This window comes from Lampris incognitus, chromosome 16 (assembly GCF_029633865.1).
Source record: "Lampris incognitus isolate fLamInc1 chromosome 16, fLamInc1.hap2, whole genome shotgun sequence".
NCBI classification, from domain to species: domain Eukaryota; kingdom Metazoa; phylum Chordata; class Actinopteri; order Lampriformes; family Lampridae; genus Lampris; species Lampris incognitus.
In genome coordinates this window covers 4,120,812-4,143,129 of record NC_079226.1, presented here as the reverse complement: position 1 = coordinate 4,143,129, position 22,318 = coordinate 4,120,812, and the positions used below count along the sequence as shown (strand labels likewise).

The 22,318-nt window shown below is 45.7% G+C and overlaps 1 protein-coding gene across 1 annotated transcript in view; it reads right to left on the bottom strand.

Moving 5' to 3' along the window:
• The window catches only part of LOC130126676 (neuronal PAS domain-containing protein 3), a 508,822-nt gene that overhangs the window by 171,305 nt on the left and 315,199 nt on the right, over positions 1–22,318 (bottom strand). The window lies entirely within an intron of this gene.

Below are 22,318 nucleotides of genomic sequence, written 5' to 3'. Positions count from 1 at the left end.
CCGGAAAACCTCCAAAGGAAGGTGCCCAGGAGGCATCCTGATCAGATGACTGAACCACCTCAACTGGCTCCTTTCGACACGAAGGAGCAGCGGCTCTCCTCCGAGCTCCTTCCTGATGTCCGAGCTCCTCACCCTATCTCTAAGGCTGAGCCCAGACACCCTACGGAGGAAACTCATTTCAGCCGCTTGGATCCGCGACCTCACCCGTTCGGTCACTGAATCCGTTTGTACTGTTTGTAATATGGATGCATGTCAAGACAAACTTTAAAATGTAATCGATGAAATCTTTGCCCAACCAGACGTTGCACAAGCAGAGGACCCCTCTCCCTTAGGGGCTCCACACACTGTGGCGTTACTGTTCTCCAACTGACACTGGAAGCATCATTTACCCCGAACAGATATGATGGAAAAAGCTTTCTTTTCTTGCCCAATGTCGTTTCTTCAGTTTTTTGGATGCCACCTATGCTGTTAGATTTCAATTACCGCACAGGTGACGTCTCCACCCTGACACGTCTGACAGCCACGCTCCTCTGTCTGGAAATGTCAAAGCCGTCTGGATGGCTGACTTAGATTACTGAAAATACTTTATTACCCATGTTACCCTGCCCCCCCCCCCCAATATTGGGCGGAACGGTGGTGCAGTGGTTAGCGCCGTCGTCTCAAAGCAAGAAGGTCCTGGATTTGAAACCCGGGGTAGTCCAACCTTGGGGTCGTCCCAGGTCGTCCTCTGTGTGGAGTTTGCATGTTCTCCCCATGTCTGCGTGGGTTTCCTCCACCATCAAAAAGACATGCATGTTAGGGTTAATACTCCTGCCTGTGCCCCTGAGCAAGGCAATGGAAAGAAGAACTGGAGTTGTTCCCCGGGTGCTGCAGCTGCCCGCCGCTGGTGTACAGTAGGATGGTTAATGCAGAGAACACGTTCAGTGTAACCTGTACAATGACAAAATACAGTGGCTTTCTGTCTTTCTTCTGTTCCCTTTTCACATCTGAAAGTCAGACTGGAAACCTCCCAACCGTGTCCCTTTGTCTCCTTCATAAAAACTAAAGGACAGACCACCCATCCATCCATCCATCCATCCATCCATCCATCCAGCCATCCATCCATCCATCCATCCATCCATCCATCCGGCCATCCATTATCTGATCCGCTTATCCTGCTCTCAGGGTCACGGGGATGCTGGAGCCTATCCCAGCAGTCACTGGGCGGCAGGCGGGGAGACACCCTGGACAGACCGCCAGACCATCTCACACACACACACACACACACACACACACACACACACACACACACACACATTCACAGCTAGGGACAGTTTAGTACGGGTGATCCACCAGACCTACAGGTCTTTGGACTGTGGGAGGAAACCGGAGCCCCCGGAGGAAACCCACACAGACACGGGGACAACATGCAAACTCCACACAGAGGACGACCCGGGACGACCCCCAAGGTTGGACTACCCCGGGGCTCGAACCCAGGACCTTCTTGCTGTGAGGCCACCGCACTAACCACTGGACCACCGTGCCGTTAAGGACAGACCAATTACTTTTTATTCACAACGAAGATGAAGTGAAAAGATCATTAGTCCCACTTTATCGAACAAATAATTTCCTCATAGTTTTCATCATCAGCTGCTTCGTGATGGAAAACACGTCATATGAGAACGTTGTTCTGTCAGGACTACCTGGAGCCAAACAAAGACACGCGTCACGTCACATCCGTAGCACAAACAGGAAGTGTCAGCTGATGGGTCGGTGACCAGTCCTGCGGCAGCGTCGGCGTTGGGGGACAAACCCCATCTGTGAGCAGTCGCGGTGCGTGGTGTGGGTTCGTGGACCGGTGTCGGCGGTGTTTGGATTTTACACCGAGACGAATGAAGCTGTGTTCTCCTTGTCGACCCACATGGGCCGGGGCCGGGGCGTGCTGGCCTTCGGTCTCCGTCTGGCACAGATCCAGCGAATCAGAAGGAGCGGCCCACAGCAAGGTCAGGACATTAACCCAGCCCGTCTCACAGCGGCCTCTCTCAATCAATATGTTTTCTGTTGATCGCAACTCCGCGTAATGGCAAACGCCAATCAATCTGGGCGCGGTCAATAAAAATGATTGCCGGTCGATGTGTTTATTTGCATTTACTGATCTTAATTAACATTCCCAGAGTGGAACACCGTCTCCCACGCATGCGCGCCAGGCTTTCTCTCTTTCTCACTTTTCATTCGCAGTCTCTCTCTCCCCCCTCTCTCTGTCTCTCTGCCCTTCTCTCGTCCTCTGTCCTCCCCCCTTCTCTCTCTCTCTCTCTCTCTTAATTTATAATCACAAAGTGATTATAGGCTCAGGATGGATCAGGTCACTTCCCTGCTCCCACTCCTCCGCTCCTCTTTCCATCCTTTCCTCTTCTTCTCCTTTTCTCAAACCAAGAAATGTCTTTTTTTCTTCCTCAGAAAATGGAAGAGAGGAGCAGCAGATGGTTTAACATGGAGAGGTGTGTGTGTGTGTCTGTGTGTGTGTGTGTGTGTGTGTGTGTGTGTGTGTCTGTGTGTGTGTGTGTGTCTTCACTTCTTCCTCCTCCTCAACCCGCCTCAATAACCCAGTCCTCCTCTCCTTCCTCTTCCTACAGGGTGGAGTGCAGCAATAAATGGCTTCACGTGGGGGGCTGGTGTGTGTGTGTGTGGGGGGGGGTTCTGTGAGAGGGGTCACATTTCTTATTTCTCTCGCTTTCCCTCATCATCCTCATTGTCACCCTTTCATCCCTCTATTCCCCTTAATGTTACATTCTCCTGCTTCCCAGGATGTGTGTGTGTGTGTGTGTGTGGGGGGGGGGTCCCGTTCCTCAAAGCGTAGCAGGTAAAGACACACTCTGCTGCCAGAGTGCAGCGCTCTACATGCTCTCCCAACAGGACTGGTGTTTGGTTTATGCTGGTTATGTGGTCAAGGAAGGCCAAAGAGGAGGTTTATGGATGTGGTGAGGGAGGACATGCAGGTGGCTGGTGTGACAGAGGAAGATGCAGAGGACAGGAAGAGATGGAAACGATGATCCGCTGTGGCGCCCCCTAACGGGAGTAGCCGAAAGTAGTAGTAGTAGTAGTAATAGTTGTAGTAGTTGTAGTAGTGGTAGTAGTAGTAGTGGTAGTAGTATTAGTGGTAGTGGTAGTAGTAGTAGTGGTAGTAGTGGTGGTAGTAGTGGTTGTGTGGTCAAAGTCAGGATGTTTGTATTTGAGCTTGGGGAAACATGTTGTTCGGACTGGCTGGAGTTTTGTGCGTTCTGTTAGAAAGTACCGCTCGGTCTCCACTTTGCCTCCCTTGCACAGCTGGCAGAGCCGCTTCTCTGTGGACAGCCATGATTTTGTTTTGTCTCAGCCCGTCTCAATGGCCAGGCTGTGCTCACGGAGTCTGCACTTTGTCAAGGTAGTTCTTAATGTCAGCCACTGTGGTCAGGCAATCTACTACACTGTACTGTCTTTCTAGGGCTAGATACCTAGATACCACTGCATGTTTTTGTTTGTGTGTTCCATTTTGTGATTTGGTTTTGTTTCTGGTGTTTTATAATTTGGTTGAGTCTGAACTGATTAGTTGTCAGACTGGTCCTGAGGCAGAACAGGGTTAGAAAGTGAACTAAGCGCCAGGACCAGCTGAGTGAGGAGACTCTTCTTTGCTCAGCTCTTGGCACTGCAGGGCTTTGTAGTGATGGGAGCGGGGGTCACTGTTATTTAGATGAAGCCAATATTTGATTGCTTTTTTTGAATGGTGATGTATGATGGCAACTGGCCTAGTTCAGCTCTTCAGTGACTGAAGAGGTCAATTAGATGAGCGATGAAACGTTTCTCTCAATAAACCTTGTGTCCAGATGAACTGATTCAAATTTCTGTGATTTTTTTTTTTACCTGGAATATTGAGCATGCATAAAGAAACGTTTTGAGAACTCTAAATATCGACTGGGTGTTTGTCCAGTTGGGCCGAATTCTGGTAAGAAAGAGGATCCCACACTTCACCACCACCATAGAGGAGAATTGGTTCCATGAGAGATTCAAATAATTTTCATTTGAATTGGAATGTGAATGTAGATTTGACATTTTATTTCATAGAATGCCGTGCGTGCTTTCTCAGTTCATTTACTGCTGGGTTAAAACTTCCAATGGAACTTATTTTCAATCCTAAATAATTATAATCTGTACAGTAGTCTAATTTGTGTGTTTATAATGTGAAGCTATATGTGTTTCCCAGAGATCGGTATCTTTTTTTGAAAAATCATTGTCTTTGTCTTTTCATGTTTTCTGCCAGGGTCCAGGTCTGGCATGCAGGTCCATGTTCCCCTGTAACCCCTGTTTTGCAGGGGACAGCAGAACCTGTTCACCTGCGTAGGGCAGGAATTTGATCTCTGCTTCGTGTAGAGTGAGACCAGGTGCTGTTGATTTCTCCGGGGTGGTACCCAGTTCATTAATATAGATGTTGAACAGAGTCGGGCTCATACAGCAGCCCTGTCTCATTCCACACTTACAAGAGAAAAATTTCCTTTTGTTGCCCATTTTTACAACGCATCTATTGTTGGTGTACATTGATTTGTCATATGCTTTACTCCCTACACCAGATTCAATAACTTTGTAAAATAGACCCATGTGCCAAATAGAATTGAATGCCTTTTTGAAATCTATGAAACATACAAAGATTTTGTTATTGTTTTGGTTAGCATGTTTGTAAATTAAGGTGTGTAGGGTGTAAATTTCTGATTTTTGATTTTGGTTTACTATATTAATCCCTGTAGGGAAATTACGCTCTGCATTTAACCCATCCTAGGTGTGTAGCTAGGAATAGTGGGCAGCCGCCGTGCAGCGCCCTGGGACCAACCCCAGTTGGTCTTGCCATGCCTCGGTCAGGGGCACAGACAGGAGCATTAACCCTAACATGCATGTCTTTTTGAAATATGATTTGAAGCGCGGTGTTTTGCTACAAATCCAATTTGGCTTTTACTCAAGACATTGTGTTTGGCAAGGACGTTTATGAGTCAAACTTATAATGCTACAAAGAACCTTCCCCAGAGGACTGCTCACACAGATGCCTCGGTAAACATCCGGGTAAGTTTATCTCTGGTTTTGAAAATTGGTGTGATGAGACCATGATTGTAGATGTCAGGGAAGAAACCTACACTCATAAATTAAATTGAAGAGCTTCAGGATGGTAAATTGGGATTGTGGGCTTGTGTTTTATAGCATCTTATTCATGATGCCACCGAGCCCACTGACTTTTTAGGGTTTTAGTTCAGAGTTCTATACTTTGTTCCTGCTCATTAATGGGGCAGTCAAGGGTATTCTGATTTTCTTTTATCGCCAATTCTATTTCATTTAATGTTGTTAATATTTGGTTTTGATTTGGGTCTGGCTTGCTTAGTAAAATCTTGTAGTGTTTCGAAATGACTGACACATGTGTCTCCAATCTGTTTTGCCAACTCTACTGGTTTGGATTTCTTAAAGTTATTCGATTTTTTCCCAGAATCGGTTTATTTAAGGATTCCTCAGTTAATGTTGGTTGTTTGTGTGTGTTGTGCCTTTTTCATCCTGAGTTTGTAGTGTTTAAGTGTGTCACAGTAAAGAAGGCGCAAGTCCATATTTCCTGGATCTCTGTGTTTTTTGTTTGGATAATCTCCTAAACTTTTGTCTAGTTTCAAACCAATTGTCATCTTTTGGATTCTTAGGTTTATTTGGATTGTTTCAATTGTGTGTGTTTTTTTGCAGTCTGCATGACGATGTGATTGACATGTCTAACTGCATCAGTTATGCTTTCTTTACTGTGAACGTCCAGAAAGGTATCTAATATTGTTTGAATTTTGGAGGTGCTGATTGCTTTCTGGAACTCTTTGTGTTGCTTTCAGCCCTTCTGTATGATGCATTGGTATTAAACAGCTGTTTTTATACCTGTGCTTGCTCTCCCTCTCTCACCGTCTCTGTCTCTCTGTCTCTCTCGTGTAACTCCAGCTACAAATGTCAGCCATGTTTCCGTGGCCTCTGCATGGAGAGCCGGAAAAGCCCCGGATTAATGGATAAGGCAGTTTGATGTTTAAGAAAAGGACAAGATGTAAGAATATTTGATAAAGGGATGGTAGCAGCAGATTGCAGGGAAGTGCAATGAAGACTGTGTGTGTGTGTGTGTGTGTGTGTGTGTGTGTGTGTGTGTGTGTGTGTTCACTCAGCCACTGTTCATCTACATGAACTACTTTATTCCAAAGATTGAAGTTATTAATGCTGTACTAGTGACGCCCTATCATTTCTGAAACGATAAGTTTCATGATGGGCACTTTTAAAGGTTTGTGAAACTCAACCCATGAATGACACGGGAAAATGTAATTCTTGTTTTTGGAGCCTTATTTGTATGAAGCTGTGACTGATATCTTTATCACACAACAGTGGAAATTCACAGGCAAAGAAAGGGATCGCGAGTAAGACGAGAAGAAAGAGAGCCGCGAAACAGATAGACACAGAGTCTGGGTCCAGTCTGGAGGAGGACTCTGCTGCTGACACATACAGAGTCTGGGTCCAGTATGGAGGAGGACTCTGCTGCTGACACATACAGAGTCTGAGTCCAGTATGGAGGAGGACTCTGCTGCTGACAGACACAGAGTCTGGGTCCAGTATGGAGGAGAACTCTGCTGCTGATAGACAGAGTCTGGGTCCAATCTGGAGGAGGACTCTGCTGCTGATAGACACAGAGTCTGGGTCCAGTATGGAGGACTCTGCTGCTGCTAGGGAGAGGGAAGTTTTCTGACTATGAAGTGGCTGCTAGCCGTACCAGAAGCGCTTACAGCGTTAGTAAAATAAAGCTGTTCGTACAGAAAACAAAGAACATGAAGGGAGTGAAAACTGAGGATCACTTCTCTGGCAGAGAGCTGTTCACAAACTCTGCAAGGCTGCAGATGAGCAGTAGAGGGAGAGGAGGTTTCACTGAACAGGAGGTGTACAGACTGAAGAAAATTATTCAAAGAATCAGACAAGAGTTAAATAATGGAGATGATGATGAATAAGATCTTACACCCTGAATGTAAGCCAGAGTTGTTTTATGTGCGCTTTTAATCTCTCTTGCAATGAGTCACTTTAACATCAGCACGCCGAACATGAACGGGGCAAGAGACGCGGCAAAAAGCTCTCTGCTGTACGAGCTGATGAGACTTAAAGGAAGTGATGTGATGTTTGTGCAGGACACTCACAGCGACAGTTGTAATGAGCCTGACTGGAGGAGGGAATGGGGTGGAGAGGTGGTGCTCAGTCACAAGAGCACAACCAGTGGGGGCATGGGCATTCTCTTTTCAAGGACCTTTGCACTAGTGTCATTTGAGGTGGAGCAGGTGGTGGTGGGCAGACTGATGGTAGTGAGGGCAACATTTGAACATTTTAATCTAGTTTTTATGAATGTGTATGCGCCCACAGTAGGACCTGACAGAGTACACGTTTTACAGGTTCTGAGCACCGCTTTACGTAAAGTTAATGTTGAGGATTTTCTATTTTTAAGAGGCGATTTTAAAGGCAGGAGGTGGAGCTGGAGGTGGCAGAGTTGAAGATGATAAGGTTTTCATTGGGAGTGATGAAGAAGGACAGGATTAGGAACGAGTATAAAAGAGGGACAGCTCAGGTTGGACGGTTTGGAGACAAAGCAAGAGAGACAAGATGGAGATGGTTTGGGCATGTGTGGAGGAGAGATGCTGGGTATATTGGGAGAAGGATGCTGAATATGGAGCTGCCAGGGAAGAGGAGAAGAGGAAGACCAAAGAGGAGGTTTATGGATGTGAGGGAGGACATGCAGGTGGCTGGTGTGACAGAGGAAGATGCAGAGGACAGGAAGAGATGGAAACGGATGATCTGCTGCGGCGCCCCCTAACGGGAGCAGTCGGAAGTAGTAGTAGAGGAGGAGATTTTAATTGTACTGAAAATGATTTTATTGACAGAAATCGCTTGGAACCTCAGGGTCCTTCACAGAGTGCACCGAGACAACTACTGGAAACACAAGCTTTAGAAGAGGGGTTTTCAAAGTGTAAGACAGGGAGCCTCCCTTCACAGAACAGCAAGTCACCAGGGCCTCCCCCATTGTAATAAAAGTCATAATAATAATAACAATGATAATAGTACTCCACTATTTAAAATAAATGGTTGCAACCATGAAGGGATTAAAAATGTTTATTTTTAACACTTAGTCCTATTACAATCTCCCACATTTAACAAAAATCAATGAAAGTGGTAAGAATTAGTATATAGGTCAATACCTGTTTCTGCATGTTTCTGTCACCTTTTGACAGAACAGAGCAGAGAACGTGAAAATGTACACAACGCATTGTTGCACAATACTGGTCCCCGATACCATGCATAAGGCCTTAACCTGACCTGTTGAAATGCACTCTGGGAAAATTACACATTGTTCACTGTTTGTAACCCTACCATGGAGGGCCGACAAAGCCTTCTCTACTTCATGAGAGCAGCGAGTCTGCGTCTTGGCTGCACACAGACGGTGGACGCCGGGCTGGACTGATGACAGGAACAACCACAAGTCATCCTGCCCCTGCAGTCTCATCCGGTACTTGCTTTTAATCAGGGTCAAGGCAAAAAACCCGCACTCACACAAGTAGGTGGATGTGAAGGGGACAGGTAATTCATTGCCCTTATGGAGAGGGGCAGGAACTGGGTCTCCACAGGCAGCCAAAAGTGTGCAAGCCACATTTCAGGTTCTTGTTTCCCTGCTTTCTTTTTGTCCTCGCCTCCCCTGAAACTCTTTGGCGCCCCCCAGGGGAGGCAGGCCTCACACTTTGAAAACCACTGATTTAGTAGACGTGTGGAGAAGGACGGACAAATGGTGATAAAAAGACAATATACTTGGGCTCACACTAAAAAGAATTTAATATCCCTGGCCAGGTTATACCAGTTTTATTGTTTTAAACATCATTCCAACATTTTTTAAAAAGTGCAGAATGTTGCCTGTTGGTTTTATTGATAACTTCAGTCATTTGTAATGATTTAATCATGGGCGGCATGGTGGCGCAGTGGTTAGCGCTGTCGCCTCAAAGCAAGAAGGTCCTAGGTTCGAACCCCGGGATTGTCCAACCTTGGGGGTCGTCCCAGGTCATCCTCTGTGTGGAGTTTGCATGTTCTCCCCATGTCTGTGGTGGGTTTCTTTCGGGTGCTCCGATTTCCTCCCACCATCAAAAAGACATGCATGTTAGGGTTAATACTCCTGTCTGTGCCCCTGACTGAGGCAAGAACTGCAGATGGTCCCCGGGTGCTGCCCGGCGGCTACCCACAGCTCCTAGCTACACAGCTAGGATGGGTTAAATGCAGAGCGTAATTTCCCCAAGGTAATCAATAAAGTATCAGAAAATCCAAATAAAAAAAAATCACTAATTCAAAGACTAGAAGTGCATATTGGCATTCTAACAGCTTTAACACGTGGTCTCATGTTCAACTCCGGACTGGAGTTGATTGCACGTTATTGCACCTTACTTTCATTTTTATTTCCTTTTATCTTGTACATGTATTTTATTTAATATTCTGTTTAACTTTTCTCTTTACTGTTATTTTCCCCCCACTTGCACTAATATACCAAGACAAAGTCCTTGTATGTTCTTGTACTTGATTCTGATTCTGGTTTATTATCCCTCCATCCATCCATTATCTGAACCACTTATCCTGCTCTCAGGATCGTGAGGATGCTGGAGCCTATCCAAGCAGTCACTGGGCAGCAGGCGGGAAGACACCCTGGACAGGGCACCAGGCCATCAGAGGGCCGACACACACACACACACGCACACGCACACGCATTCATTCCTAGGGACAATGTAGTACGGCCGGCTCACCTGACCTACATGTCTTTGGACTGTGGGAGGAAACCGGAGCCCCCGGAGGAAACCCACACAGACACGGGGAGAACACACAAACTCCACACAGAGGACAACCTGGGACGACCCACCAAGGTTGGACTACCCCTGTGACGACCCACCAAGGTTGGACTATCCCGGGACTCGAACCCAGCACCTTCTTACTGTGAGGCGACTGCGCTAACCACTGCGCCACCATGCCGCCCCTGGTTTATTATGTGATGCTAATTTTAAGGATGTCTTTAAAAAAAAATTGGAGAGGTTTTAAGAGCAAAAAAACAAGATTTTAAATGTTTGAGACGGTGGTTGGATTGTGGGAGAGTAGAGATAAAACGGCCCTGTAAGCAGTACACTCTCAATGTCCCACGGGACATTACCAAATCTATGGGAGATCTAGAGACTGAAATTGTGGAACTGCAGAGTTTAGCAGAGTCCACTGGAAATCGAGATCATATCGAAGATCTTACGTCTAAAAGTCCTGCTCTTACAGACCCCTACTAGGCACTAAGGGTTGGGGCTGCTGGTCCATTCACATTTTCAGAGTGCAGCGATGATGGATGCACTTTCTTCTTTGGTTTAAAGAAGAGGAACAGGCAAAGCAGGTTTATTCATGCTCTGCACTCTGCTACAGGGCAGGAACTCAGAGACTCTAATGAGATATGGAGGTGAGCAGTGTGTTTTTACTCTGAGTTTTATAGCAGTGAGTAAAGAGAATACAAAGAACTGCTTGGATCCTTTTGTGAAAGTTTGTCCAAAGTCCCTAAAGAAATTAATGCAGAGCTGGAAGAACCACCAGTGCTACAAGAACTTTTCACAGCCTTGCAGAGCATGGAAGTGGGAAAGGCCCCTGACATTATCAGGATTCCAGCAGAGTTTTATTAAGTTTTCTGGAGGAAGATGAGTGAAGATCTTTTAACCGTTTTTAATGAGATTTTTTAAAGACATGTTACAGCTAAGCTGCAGGTGAACCATAATAACCCTTACCAAAAAAAAGAAAAGAAAAAGATCTACAAGAGATTAAGAACTAGCACCCTGTGTCTCTTCTCTGTACAGACTATAAAATCCGAGCACTGGCCAACAGACAGGGAGGTGATGGGCTTAGTAATTAACCAAGATCAGATATACTGTGTGCCTGGTAGGTCTATTCTGGACAATGTGTCCTTAATTTGGGATATTTTGGACATCTCTACTTCTTTGGGCTTTGAAACTAGTCTAATTTCTCTGGACCAGGAAAAAGCTTTTGACTGGGTTGAGCACCTTTACCTCTGCAAGACTTTGGAGACTTTTGGTTTCAGCCAAATTTTGGTCTTATAGCTATGATCAAGGTTTTGTACCAGGGCATTGACAGTGTGCTGAAAATTAATGGACGGCTAAGTGCCCCTTTCAAATTGCGTAGGGTGGTGAGATGGGGCTGTTCACTCTCGAGGATGTTGTATTAATTGTCTATTGAACCCATGTTATGTAAAGTAAGGGATAGCATTGGAGGTCTGTTTTTAAGGGATTTTAACAAAATACATAATTTATCAGCTTATGCAGATGATATCATTGTTTTTGTCAAAAACCTGGAAGAGATCAAAAACTTTAGGGAACTATTAAAGATTTTGTAACCATATCAATTGCAAAAGCCAATTGGAAAAAGAGTGAAGCACTGGCAGTGGGGAGGTGGAGAGGGAGCCTACCCAGTCTACCAGGGGGCTGACATGGAAGAAGGATGGTTTCAAATATCTTTGCATGTACCTTGGCAATGACATCATAGTCTAGAATAACTGGGAGGGCGTTACAGAAAGAGTAGAGGGAAGGTTAAATAAATGGAACTGGCTGAAGCCACAAAGGTCCTTCAGAGGCAGGGCACTAGTCATTAGCAACCTGATAGCTTCTGCTTTGTGGCATAGGTTGGCCTGCTTGGAGCCACCTAAGGCCTAACACAAAAGATACAAACCATCTTAGTGTATTTTTTTCTGGGACAAGTTACATTGGGTGCCCCAAAAGCTGTTGTTCTTGTCTGGTGCACATAGAAAGCAGAATAGCAACACTCAAATTACAGTTTATGCAGTGATATCTTACAGGTCTAAAATATGTTGTGTTGAGAGATGTGACAAGCAGCATCTTGAGGAGGACAGCTGGTCTGGGTTTAGACCTGCACTGTTTTTAATGGATTTTAGTTTGTTTTTTTTAATTATATGAATTACCTCCTTTTTATCAAGCAATTTTTAAGACATGGATTTATTTAAATGGAAGAGACTGGAGCCTACAAACTCTTTGCACTAGCTACTGAAACAGCCTCTGATTAATGGGGCCAGAATGCATGTTCAAGACAGCACAACACCGGGTCCCACCAGCATGCTATGCACCACTGGAACGGTCACTCTGAGGAGAATAGTGGATGTAGCTGGTCCTGGACTGACCGACACCCAGGCTGTGGTTTCTCTTCTCGGGCAAAGATCTATTCGACAGACCAGGAAGATTTTAAACGTGGTCTGAGAGACTGACGGAGCAGGAGGTTAATATGCTGCAGGAGTGGTGGAGTGGACACTCCTGATGAAAATGATCCTTTTCCAGTGCTGGGTTTTGTTCCAAATCTGGATGGATTCTCAGGTCCCTTATTAAATGTGACTGACTGTAAATATGTGGACTTGTACACAGTTAAAGGAAAAACTATGCAAGTGTTGTGTGAAAGCTCTGAACAAATGTAAACTGGGTGGGAGAGTTGACAAAAGTGTAGAGACAAGAACTAGATGTGGGCAGTGGGGTGAAACCAGCATGGAGGGTTTCATGTACACCACCTCTAAAGAAAAGGACTGGTGATGTACAGTGGAGGATTCTACATGGTGCCATGACAGTAAAGAGTTTTATCTCTGTGATCAACCCACAATTTCAAGTGAATGTCCACTTTGTGGAGAAGTAGAGACTGTTTTTCACTGTTTTTACAGATGCAAAAGACTGAGAGCTTTTTAATGCACTGAAGAAGGTTTTTAGACGGTTTGGTGAGAGTTGGTCTAAGACTGTCTTCATTTTGGGAGTTGGCTACAAAAAATCTGACGCCTCTAATGTCCCTTTTCCACTACATGGTAGCGTCTGAATCGACACGACTTGACTCGACTCGCAGAGGGTCGTTTTCCATCACCGTAACAGTACCCCTCAGTGTAGCTGGTCTGCATTGATTTTGGTACCCGCTCCAGTTTTATTGCAGCCTCGATAAAGGTGGTACCAGAAAAGTGGTAACGGTTCCCAAAATGCCGGTATTTTCCAGTAATGGAAAACGAAAAAGTCGAGTGGAGTTGAGCCGGTACCATGTAGTGGAAAAGGAGCATAAGTGGCAACTACTAAACCTGGTGGTAGGGGAGGCCAAATGTTCCGTAGCAGGAAGAACAGAGCGGAGAACGGGACAGGGCAGGAAGTACTTCCTGTTTTCACCTCATTGGTGAAAGCCAGAGTCTGGGTTGATTTTAGATTCTTTAAAGGAATGAGTAACATGGGTGAGCTTTATCAAAAAGTGGTGCTATAATGATGCAATATGTTCTGTGGCATGTGGTGACTTAATATTTAATACCATTTTTAAGTAGGTGATGAAAATATTGTGTTTTTAACTGTATTTTACAGTACTATTTGTTTGTCATGGAAAATTGTTTGGATCTATATCAGTTTTTTATTAAAATGTTTTTAAAATCAAATCTCTCTCTCTCTCTGTCTCTCTCTCTCCCTCTCTGTCTCTCTCTGTCTTTCGCTCTGTCTCTTCCCCCCAGTGGCTCTCCAATAAAAAAAGCATCAATTTGCAGCCTCAGACGGCCCGCTGATCTCCTCATAGCTTCCACTGCACACATGAAATTAACGGCTGGCTGTAAATCCAGCTTTAAAGAATCTGAGAGCAGAACGGAGGAGCGAGGAGGAGCGATGAGAGGAGGAAGGAGGAGTGGAGCGAGGGAGAGACAAAAGAGGAAAAGCAGTGGGTTGATGTCAGAGGACTGGAAAGAAGGAAAGAAGGAGAGGAAAAGGTAAAAGAAGAAAAAAGGAAAGTGGGGGAAAAGACAGGATTTTCATGTTTCATACTTACACACCTATGTACTTATATATATATATATATATATATATATATAACCTCCCAGCTATGGGTTAAATAGTGCCACTGCCTAGTGGATACCTCGGGGGAAGAATAGGCTACGGGAGTAAACCCCTACACAACATCAACATCCACAGTGTTGTTGCTTTGTGTTTTTCTTGCCCCCTTGTGTGTGTTTAAGTGGGAAAGTACTGCTGGTGTCGTGTGTGGCTGCTGCTTCTCCCTCTCGTAGCCCCCCGTCCCATCCACCCCTGTATGTCTGCCCCCTTCCCATCTACGCCTGTATGTCTGCCCCCTTCCCTTCCACCCCTGTATGTCTGCCCCCTTCCCATCTACGCCTGTATGTCTGCCCCCCTTCCCTTCCACCCCTGTATGTCTGCCCCCCTTCCCATCTACCCCTGTATGTCTGCCCCCCTTCCCTTCCACCCCTGTATGTCTGCCCCCCTTCCCATCCACCCCTGTATGTCTGCCCCCTTCCCATCTACGCCTGTATGTCTGCCCCCCTTCCCATCCACCCCTGTATGTCTGCCCCCCTTCCCATCCACCCCTGTATGTCTGCCCCCCTTCCCATCCACCCCTGTATGTCTGCCCCCCTTCCCATCCACCCCTGTATGTCTGCCCCCCTTCCCATCCACCCCTGTATGTCTGCCCCCCTTCCCATCCACCCCTGTATGTTGTGTTGTGTTTATCTGTTGTCTTGTTTCACCCCCCTTATTGTAAAGCCACTTCGAGTGTTAGAAAAACGCTATATAAGATTGATTATATATATATGAGATAGTTTAATCCTATGATCAGCCCCAAGAATGAGGACAAATTCAACTTTACTCACTAAATTTGAATTTTCAGAAATTAAACTAGCTCATCAAATGATAAAATGTATTAAGTAATTAAAAGTAGCAGGATAAACACATCTGCCATTAAAACCGTTACATTAAATCCACCCAGTGCGTAGGCAATCAGCTTTACACAGGGAATAGAAAATTGAAGCCATTTTACTGTTAATAATCTCAATTTTATCTAAAGTGACTCCTCTATCATCTCCCCTCTGTCTCCCCATCCTCACACACACACACACGCACACACACACACACGCACACGCACACACCTCTCTGTTGAAGAGATGAGGGGATGTGACTGTGTGTGTGTGTGTGTGTGTGTGTGTGTGTGTGTGTACGTGTATGTGTGTGTGTGTGTGTATGTGTGTGTGTGTGTGTGAGAGAGAGAGAGAGATGAGCGAGATCAGGCTTTTCCAGGCAGATGGACAGATTAAAGGATGAGAGGACGGTCTTTCCTTCTCCAGATGAAAGAGTAAATGATCTCAGTGAATGTCAGAATAAGCGATCGTCTGATTGGATGAATGGAATCCATCGCCTCAGATTCTCTTCCCGCTTCACAAAACACCACAACGCGCCGTCGTGTCTGTCCTCCCCAGCAGGAAACAGAAACCACGCTGCGCCGAACGTGTCTAATTCAAATATGCAGCTATCTTTTTATTTATGTCCTGTTTGTTTTAATCAGGCGGAGGAACCGTCTGTGATGCTGCAGACCAACACAGATGTCCTGTCACAAATGGCATCTCATCTCATCTCAGCTCATCTCATCTCAGCTCAGCTCATCTCAGCTCATCTCATCTCATCTCAGCTCAGCTCATCTCAGCTCAGCTCAGCTCATCTCAGCTCATCTCAGCTCATCTCAGCTCAGCTCATCTGGCTAAAAGCTGCTTTTAAAGCAAGCTACAGTCCTGAACCCTGCAGAAAAGCAAAGGGTCGCTCCACCACCAATCTACCAACCACAGCACAAGAAGCTGCTGTCACTCCCAGATTGATTGACAGGTGTGTTAACACAAGGACTACCAGTAAACAACAAGTACGTGTGAGTGTGTGATGTGTTGTGATGCTGTAGAAGGTGTGTTCACATCTCTGATGGCTGTAAAGACTGGAGGAAACACACCCACATGTTCAGGTACCATCTGATGAGAGAGAAACGAGACGATTATGTGTTATGTGTGTATTATTTGTGTTAGTGTGAATATGTGTGTTCTTGTAGTTCTTGAATGTGTTTTTGTCTGTGTGTTGTACTGCTGTGGGCTGGGGGAAACGGCTTTCCATGTCATTTCATGGGCGCAGGTGAATGAGGAGAAATGACCAAGTGTTCCTGATTCCTGATTATTTTACATCTACAAGCCAAACTCTTCGGTCATGTGCACACGCATCTCCATCAGCACACCAGGCAACATGTCCCAGAACAAAACAAATGAGACGACTGAAAACGAGCTGCCACATCCTGTATGACATGACAGCATTTTAACCCCTTTATAACAGCTTTATACCAGATTTATAACCGCTTTATAATAGATTTGTAACAGCTTTACAACAAATAGCTTTATAGCTGGTTTATAACTACTTTATAACAGCTTTGTAACAAGTTTATAACAAACCGCTTTGCAGTTAACAGCTCTCTTAAACGCTTTACAACAGGTTTATAACCAACAGTTTTATAACAGGTTTATAACAGATAACTTTATAAGCGGTTTACATCCGCTTTATAACATGATTTTAACTCTGTCTAACAGCTTTATAACAGACACCGTCATAAGCGGTTTATGACAGCTTTATAAGCGCTTTATATCAGATTCATAACTACTTTGTAACAGGTTTATAATAAAAAAGCTTTATAAGAGCTTTACAACAGGCTTATAACTGCTTTATAACAGCGTTATAACAGGTTTACAACTAACAGTTTTATATAAGCCCTTTACAACAGGTTTATACCCGCGTACTTTTGTTTGAAATCATGTGGGTGAGAGGGAGTGTGGTGGATTAACAGATCCATCGTTTACTGTGACTTTAAGACGTAAACTAATCTTGACTAGTTTAACATTGACTGCAGAGGAGCACGTCTTCTCTCTGGCTTCCCTAGAGCCCATCCACTTCAATGGTGTAGACAGCAGACACCCAGCACCACACACACACACACACACACACACACACACACAATGGTCTAGACAGCAGACACCCAGCACCACACACACACACACAAACAAACACACACAATGGTCTAGACAGCAGACAACCAGCACCACACACACACACAATGGTCTAGAGAGCAGACACCCAGCACCACACACACACACACACACACACACACACACACACACACACACACACACACACACACACACACAAACAAACACACACAATGGTCTAGACAGCAGACAACCAGCACCACACACACACACACACACACACACACACACACACACACACACACACACACACATACACACACACACACAATGGTCTAGACAGCAGACAACCAGCACCACACACACACACACAATGGTCTAGAGAGCAGACACCCAGCACCACACACACACACACACACACACACACACACACACACACACACAGACTCATATGCATGCACACACGTGAACAAATATTAAAGACACACCCACAAATGCACAGGCTTGCAGAACATGTGGGTAAACACACACACACACACACACAAATGAACAGAAACACAACCTGCATCACATCATGTGTGTGCATCCATATGCATGAATGGAAGCACAAGCATGTACGTGCATGCACACTTGTCGACACAAGAAAAGTAGATGTGCACGTAAATCACAAACATGCAATACACACTAACAAAAACACAAGGTCACAATGCTACACACACACACACACACACACACACACACACAGGTGTATGTTTTATTCAGTCTTTCAGCTGTACATAAAGCAGCAGACAGGCAGGGACTTAAAGCTCTCACTGAGAGAAGCAGAGCTGGCGGTTCTCTGGTGCCATATAAAACACACACACACACACAAAGAGGCAAGAATTCAACCAGAGGTTTGACCTTGGCCAGATGAAGTCAAGAATTGTGTTCAGTTCTCTGTGTTCAACACAATGTGTGTATTTGTTCAAGGACAACTCCATGTTTCATTGATATCGCTGTGTGTGAGCGTGTGTGTGCATGCGTGTGTATGTGCGTGTTCAGAAGACAGATCATTCAAAGTGCACCGGACAGGAGCAGACCACACAGCTCATGTGTGTGACAGTCACTTCACTGGTTTTATGTTCATAATGGACTGGGGGCAGATGATCCAGCGGGCCTCTAGGTCTCTCTAGCGGTCTCTAGCTCTCTCTATCGCTCTCTGGCTCTCTAGCTCTCTCTAGCTGGCTTTAGCTCTCTCTAACTGGCTCTAGTGCTCTATAGCTCTCTCTAGCTGGCTTTAGCTCTCTCTAGCTGGCTTTAGCTCTCTCTAACTGGCTCTAGTGCTCTATAGCTCTCTCTAGCTGGCTTTAGCTCTCTCTAACTGGCTTTAGCTCTCTCTAACTGGCTCTAGTGCTCTATAGCTCTCTCTAGCTGGCTTTAGCTCTCTCTAGCTGGCTTTAGCTCTCTCTAGCTGGCTTTAGCTCTCTCTAACTGGCTCTAGTGCTCTATAGCTCTCTCTAGCTGGCTTTAGCTCTCTCTAACTGGCTCTAGTGCTCTATAGCTCTCTCTAGCTGGCTTTAGCTCTCTCTAGCTGGCTCTAGTGCTCTCTAGCTCTCTCTAGCTGGCTTTAGCTCTCTCTAGCTGGCTCTAGTGCTCTCTAGCTCTCTCTAGCTGGCTCTAGTGCTCTCTAGCTCTCTCTAGCTGGCTTTAGCTCTCTCTAGTAGCGCTCTCTAGCTGGCTCTAACTCTCGTTAGCTGGCTCTAGCTCTCTCTGGTTCTCTCTACTGCTCTCTAGCTGGCTCTAGCTCTCTCCATTTGGCTTTTGCTCTTTCTAGCTTTCTCTGGTTCTCTCTACTGCTCTCTAGCTGGCTCTAACTGTCTTTAGCTGGCTCTAGCTCTCTCTGGTTCTCTCTACTGCTCTCTAGCTGGCTCTAGCTCTTTCTAGCTCTCTCTAGCTGGCTTTAGCTCTCTTTAGTGGGCTCTAGGTCTCTTTAGCTGGCTTTAGCTCTCTCTAGCTCAGCATTTCTCAAACCTCTCCTGGCGGACCAATGTCCTGCATGTTTTAGATCTCTCCCTGCTCCAAACACAGCTGATTTAAATGATCAGTTAGGCAGCTTCGGGAGCTCATAACGAGTTGATCATTTGAATCAGCTGTGTTGGAGCAGGGAGAGATCTAAAACATGCAGGACAAGTGGTCCTCCAGGAGAGGTTTGAGAAACGCTGCTCTAGCTCTCTCTAGCTGGCTCTAGGTCTCTTTAGCTGGCTCTAGCTCTTTCTAGCTGGCTCTAGCTCTCTCTGGCCTTGTCATGTTTCTGCAGGACTCGGCCCTGCGGGGAGCAGACGGCCCCCGTCACCCCTCTGAGGAACCATCACACAGATGATATTTCACATTAAATTTGAAGACTAACGTTTTAAACTTAGTTTTTCTTTCACAATATTTTTCTTTAAATCTGCCACCTTGGTTTTTCAAAATTATTATTATTATTACTATTTTGGCGGCATGGTGGCGCAGTGGTTAGCATGGTGGCCTCACAGCAAGAAGGTCCTGGGTTCGAGCCCCGGGGTAGTCCAACCTTGGGGGTCGTCCCAGGTCGTCCTCTGTATGGAGTTTACATGTTCTCCCCGTGTCTGCGTGGGTTTCCTCCAGGGGCTCCGGTTTCCTCCCACAGTCCAAAGACATGTAGGTCAGGTGAATCGGCCGTACTACACTGTCCTAAGGTGTGTGTGTGTGGGGGGGGGGGGGCTGTGATGGCCTGGCGGCCTGTCCAGGGTGTCTCCCCACCTACCGCCAATGACTGTTGGGGTAGGCTCCAGCATCCCCGCAACCCTGAGAGCAGGATGAGCAGTGTGGACAATGGGTGGATGTTACTCTTTTTTTCTCGTTACTCTCTTGGTTCACTGTCTTCCAGTCTGGCACACAGCTTCAGTGGTTTTGCTTCGCTGATTTGCTTTATTATCCTTCACATCTGTTCTGTCCTGTGTTCATGTGTTGTTGCTTTTTTAATGTCAACCAATTTTTATGACAAAAGTTGTAACACAGGTGGTGTTTAAATAGTTTCAACTGAATGTGTGTGTGTGTCTAATGTATGTGCTCATGTTGTGTAAATGAAGTTTGTGTGGTGTGTATGAGAATAACATCGGTGTATGTTAAACATGTGTGTTGATGCAAAGGACTACACTGTGTGTGTGTACGTGTGTGTGTGTAAATGCTATTCTGTGTATCCAGGGAATGAGTTTCAATGTGGATGTATTTGTTTCACTTGTATGTATCAAATTGTTAGCTCACATATCTATGCAAATCACTAGTGTGTGTGTGTGTGTGTGTGTGTGTGTGTGTGTGTGTGTGTGTGTGTGTGTGTGTGTGTTCAGACATCCTCATAAAGCTGAAAATCCCCTCAGACCTCTCATATCACTTCTCTCTCCCTCTGTCTCTCTCTCTCTGTTTCTCTTTCTCCTGGCTTCTCTCTTCTCTGTTTCTCCCTCTCCGTCTCTCTCACCCTCGCTCTCGTCTCTCTCTGAACAATGGGCAGAGAGAGAGAGAGAGAAGGAGAGAGGGAGAGTAATCTGTTGGAGAGCTCTCTAGTCGTCCGTAGAGTCCATGGTTGATAACCTCCATCCACAGCAGACAAGGGCATGTTGCTACAATGTAACAATGTAACAATGTAAGAAAGGGTGGGGCGTGTGGGGTGCGCGGCAGCATACTAACACCGCTGCCTTCATTCATGGAGCGCCGCAGCACGGAGCGCCACACGGAGCGCCGCAGCACGGAGCGCCACACGGAGCGCCGCAGCACAGAGCGCCACACGGAGCGCCGCAGCACGGAGCGCCACACGGAGCGGACCTTTGTCTCGCCAGAGGACGGACCCGCCACGGCTTTTCACGTCTGCTGAATAAGTGCAGGGATAAGCTGAAGGGATGTGAACACACCGACACACCGCACGCACACTGATACACACATTTAATACACACAAACATACTGAAGAGTTCACATGCTCAGTGCAGACACAGAGAAAACCTGGGCGAACACACATACATGAAGTAAAACAAGTACACACACGTCAAAACGAACACACACACACACATTAAAACAAGTACACACGTTAAGAACGAACATACACACATTAAAACAAGTACACACGTTAAAACGAGTACACACACACACACACACGTTAAAACGAACACACACGTTAAAACGAACACACACACATACACACACGTTATAACGAACACACACATGTTAAAACGAACACACACACATACACACACGTTATAACGAACCCGCGTGCGCGTTAAAACAAGTACACACACACATTCAGTGGCGCCCCCAGAAATGTTTCATAGGGGTGGTCAAATGGGGCCCCTGAAAATCTTGGGGTGGCCCACCAAAGCCAAAAGCCATGACTGCCTTTCAGGAAGTCTGTCATGCTGTGGCAGTAGTCTGTATAGGCCAGCTGAAAACTGTCAAGGTGAGGAATCGCACACTGAAAAACTGTGGCTTCTTATTTTTCACAGTTAACGTTACTGAATAGACCAATACGGACGGTACAGTTAACATTCTGAGTTTCAATGTGTCCTGTATCTGTACACATTGTAACGAGTTAGACGACTCCTTGTTACATTGTGTCTGTCCAGACATGAAAAATGAAAATATCAGATAGAAGCATATTCTGCATAATCAGAAGCCTATTCTGCATATGCAACTCGTGGCTGGGGGGTGGGGGGGCAGCGGGGGGGGCCAGGGATAGTATCAGGGTGGCCGTGGCCACTCCTGGCCACCCCTTGGGGGCGCCACCGCACACATTAAAACCAACACACACACGTTAAAACAAGTACACACACATAATGAACACACGTTAAAACGAATACACACATTAAAACAAGTTTAAAACAGGCACACGGACACACACACACACACGTTTAGTAAACGCACACACGCAGGTTATAACATGCACACACACACTATTGCTTTAGTTGTTAAGAACTTGACGTCTGACTTTTCTCCTCAAGCTTCCTACTGTCCTTCTTTCCTTTCGCTTCATCCACCTTCTCTCTGTCCGTCTGTCTCTCGCTCCATCTTTAGTCTTTCTTTCCACAACTCTCCCATCTTGATGGTACTCAAAGTCATTTCAGTTGTTTTCGGCGCCAGGTAGTGGTGCCTTTAAGAAACACAGGAAGTCAGCCTCCCACGTGACTTTAGTCAGGAAGCGAAGACGCATTGCAGAAAGAACAGCTGTTTTTTCAGGATACCTTTTCCATCAGCGGGCGTCTGCACACGTCTGATGCCATCTGTAGCATCGCTGCTATGTAATGTCATCTGTTATCAGGATCTACAACTGTAACTCATTATCTGGTATAAAAAAACAAAAACGTTTTGTGTAGTTGATGTAAAAAAGCTACCAAACTATTTTCAGTTGATTTCATGTATAACCACTGCCATGTTTATAATGGCTAGGAGTCATAGTAAAATACAACGCTTGAC